The sequence below is a fragment of the Sciurus carolinensis genome, chromosome X (assembly GCF_902686445.1).
Source record: "Sciurus carolinensis chromosome X, mSciCar1.2, whole genome shotgun sequence".
Taxonomy (NCBI): Eukaryota; Metazoa; Chordata; class Mammalia; order Rodentia; family Sciuridae; genus Sciurus; species Sciurus carolinensis.
In genome coordinates this window covers 80054346-80058416 of record NC_062232.1, presented here as the reverse complement: position 1 = coordinate 80058416, position 4071 = coordinate 80054346, and the positions used below count along the sequence as shown (strand labels likewise).

At 37.0% G+C, this 4071-nt stretch overlaps 1 non-coding gene across 1 annotated transcript; it reads left to right on the top strand.

Moving 5' to 3' along the window:
* Window positions 1-2680: 2680 nt before the first annotated feature.
* LOC124972719 (U6 spliceosomal RNA) lies at window positions 2681-2792 on the top strand. The gene has a single exon (XR_007106512.1). It is a non-coding gene; the product is annotated as a U6 spliceosomal RNA (small nuclear RNA).
* Window positions 2793-4071: the final 1279 nt, after the last annotated feature.

Here is a 4071-nt window from a genome sequence, read left to right as displayed (position 1 = left end):
GGAGGGAACCCTCCCAAACTCATTCTATGAAGCCAATATCACCCTGATACCTAAACCAGCCAGAGACACATCGAGGAAAGAAAATTTCAGACCAATATACTTAATGAACATCGACGCAAAAATTCTCAACAAAATTTTAGCAAATCGCATACAAATATATATTAAAAAGATAGTGCACCACGATCAAGTGGGTTTTATCCCAGAGATGCAAGGTTGGTTCTACATCCGGAAATCAATAAATGTCATTCACCATATCAACAGACTAAAAGTTAAGAATCACATGATTATTTCAATAGATGCAGAAAAAGCATTCGATAAAATACAGCATCCCTTCATGCTCAAAACACTAGAAAAAATTGGGGTAGTGGGAACATTCCTTAACATTATAAACGCCATCTACGCTAAGCCCATGGCCAATATCATTCTAACTGGTGAAAAAATGAAAGCATTCCCCCTAAAAACTGGAACAAGCGATGGATGCCCTCTTTCACCACATCTATTCAACATCGTCCTTGAAACTCTAGCCAGAGCAATTAGACAAACCAAAGAAATTAAAGGGATAGGAATTGGAAAAGAAGAACTCAAACTATCCTTGTTCGCTGATGACATGATTATATATTTAGAGGAACCTGGAAATTCCACCAGAAAACTTTTAGAACTCATAAGTGAATTCAGTAAAGTAGCAGGTTACAAGATCAATGCTCATAAATCCAATGCATTTTTATACATAAGTGATGATTCTTCAGAAAGAGAAATTAGGAAAACTACCCCATTCACAATAGCATCGAAAAAAATAAAATACTTGGGAATCCATCTCACAAAAGAGGTGAAAGACCTCTACAATGAGAACTACAGAACACTAAAGAAAGAAATTCAAGAAAACCTTAGAAGATGGAAAGATCTCCCATGTTCCTGGATAGGCAGAATTAATATCGTCAAAATGGCCATACTATCTAAAGTGTTACACAGATTCAATGCAATTCCAATTAAAATCCCAATGATGTACCTTGCAGAAATAGAGCAAGCAATTATGAAATTCATCTGGAAGAATAAAAAACCAGAATAGCTAAAGCAATCCTCAGTAGCAAGAGCGAAGCAGGGGGTATCGCAATACCAGATCTTCAACTCTACTACAAAGCGATATTAACAAAAACGGCATGGTATTGGTACCAAAATAGAAAGGTAGATCAATGGTACAGAATAGAGGACATGGACACAAACCCAAATAAATACAATTTTCTCATACTAGACAAAGGGGCCAAAAATATGCAATGGAGAAAAGATAGCCTCTTCAACAAATGGTGCTGGGAAAACTGGAAAACCATATGCAACAGAATGAAATTAAACGCCTATCTCTCACCCTACACAAAACTGAACTCAAAATGGATCAAGGACCTCGGAATGAGACCAGAGACCCTGCATCTTATAGTAGAAAAAGTAGGTCCAAACCTTCAACTTGTTGGCTTAGGATCAGACTTCCTTAACAGGACTCCCATAGCACAAGAAATTAAAGCAAGAATCAATAACTGGGATAGATTCAAACTAAAAAGCTTTCTCTGAGCAAAGGAAACTCTCAGTAATGTGAAGAGAGAGCCTACAGAGTGGGAGAATATCTTTGCCACTCATACTTCAGATAGAGCACTAATTTCCAGAATCTATAAAGAACTCAAAAAACTCTACACCAAGAATACAAATAATCCAATCAACAAATGGGTTAAGGAAATGAACAGACACTTCACAGAAGAAGATCTACAAGCAATCAACAGATATATGAAAAAATGTTCAACATCTCTAGTAATAAGAGAAATGCAAATCAATACTACCCTAAGATTTCATCTCACCCCAATTAGAATGGTGATTATCAAGAACACAAGCAACAATAGGTGTTGGCGAGGATGTGGGGGAAAAGGAACACTCATACATTGCTGGTGGGGTTGCAAATTAGTGCAGCCACTCTGGAAAGCAGTGTGGAGATTCCTTAGAAAACTCGGAATGGAACCACCATTTGACCCAGCTATCCCACTCCTTGGCCTATACCCAAAGGACTTAAAATCAGCATACTACAGAGATACAGCCACATCAATGTTCATTGCTGCTCAATTCACCATAGCCAGATTGTGGAACCAACCTAGATGCCCTTCAGTTGATGAATGGATAAAGAAACTGTGGCATATATATACAATGGAATATTACTCCGCAATGAAGAATGATAAAATTATGGCATTTGCAGGCAAATGGATGAAATTGGAGAATATCATGCTAAGTGAGATAAGCCAATCTCAAAAAACTAAAGGACGAATGATCTCGCTGATAAGCAGATGAGGACATATAATGGAGGGTGGGAGGGGTTAGTGTTAGGGTTAGAGTTAGGTTTAGGGTTAGGGATAAGGAGTGTGGTAAGAATGGAGGAAAGAAGGACTGTATAGAGGGAAAAGAGGGGTGGGAGGGTGGGGAAGGGAAAAAAATAATGAACCAAACATCATTGGCCTATGTAAATTTATGATTACACAAATGGTATGCCTTGTCTCCATGTACAAACAGAGAAACAACATGTATCTCATTTGTATACAATAAAAAAAAAAAGAATCAGGCAAAAAAGAGGGAAAGTGAAAACCCTTAAAGGTATTTAATTAGACTATACTTTTTCTTGTGACTGCTCTCAATTTTTGAAAAGCACAAGGTTCAAAAAATGGAAGCCAGCACACATACTAAAATTGCAATGATACAGAGTAGATTTAGCATGGTCCCTGCATGAGGATGACATGCAGATTCATGAAGTGTTCCATACTTAAAAAAAAAAAAACTAAAAACTTAAAATGGAAATCAAAATAGAATGTTAAATGTAAGCACCAATCCTATTTCTATATTTACTTCCATCACTTCTACTTGACTTTGTGCTGAAATATTTAAGTGACCAGAAGCAAAGGTGTGATGGTCAGAATTCTAAGATTATTCTCTCAAGTTTCTTGTCCTCTGACAATCAAACACTAACTGGGATACTTCTGTGAAGGATATTCACTGATATAGTTCAACTTCCAAGTTATTTGACTTTAATATCTCTGTGGCCCTGACCCAATTAGTTAATACCTCTTAAGGAGGAGACCTTTCTAGTGTGGGAGGCTGAGGTAAGAGGATAACAAGATCAAAGCCAGCCTCAGCAACTTAGCAAGACCCTGTCTCAAAATGATAGAGAGGGCCAAGGATATAGCCCAGTAGTATGGTACCCCCAGAATTCAGTCCCCGGTACAAAAAAGAAAAATGGAGACCTTTCTCTGACAGATGGCAGAAGAGGAAAATAAAGGGGTAAATCTGAGATTCAACACCCATAAAGAAATTATCACACGATTGCTGGCACTGAAGATGGAATAGGCCAAAAGGCAAGGAATGTGGGCCAATGAGAGCTGTGAACAAATACCAACTGACATTCATCTAGGAAATGGGTACTTTTGTTCCACCATCTTATGAAACTGAATTCTGCAAAAAACATGAATGAGTCAAAAAGTAGATTCTCCCCCAGAGCCTTCAGATAAGATTCTAGGCTTTCTGACAACTTTGATTTTACCCTTATGGCAACATAAGTAAAGAATATAATTGGACCCACCTGGACTATTGACCTATAGAAACCATGAGATAATAAATAACTGTCATGGTAATTTGTTATTGCAGCAATTGAAAACTAATATAAAATGTATTGAAATACACACAGCTCCTCAGATATCTATCTCTAGTGACTTCTCCTTAAAAGAAATTATGAAAAATATTAGTGTGGTTTCTGGATATTCTTGTCCAGGCTTGCTCCTTTAGTAGGTATTTCTTTTGATAGATGACATGTCCCCATTACTTAACCTCTAAAAATCTCAAAAGCCTGATGTGTAAATTACAGATGATTAAACAAAGGTAGTACCCACTTCAAGGGACTAAATGAAGTAATGCTTAAGTATTTGAAGTAGAGCCTGGCACATAGTAAAGATTCATAAAACATGTCTTCATCACTTTATCTGCTCTCAAATGACTTTTTCTTGATTCATTCCATAATAATCAAGTCTTAATCTCTATACATGCATTTGCTCA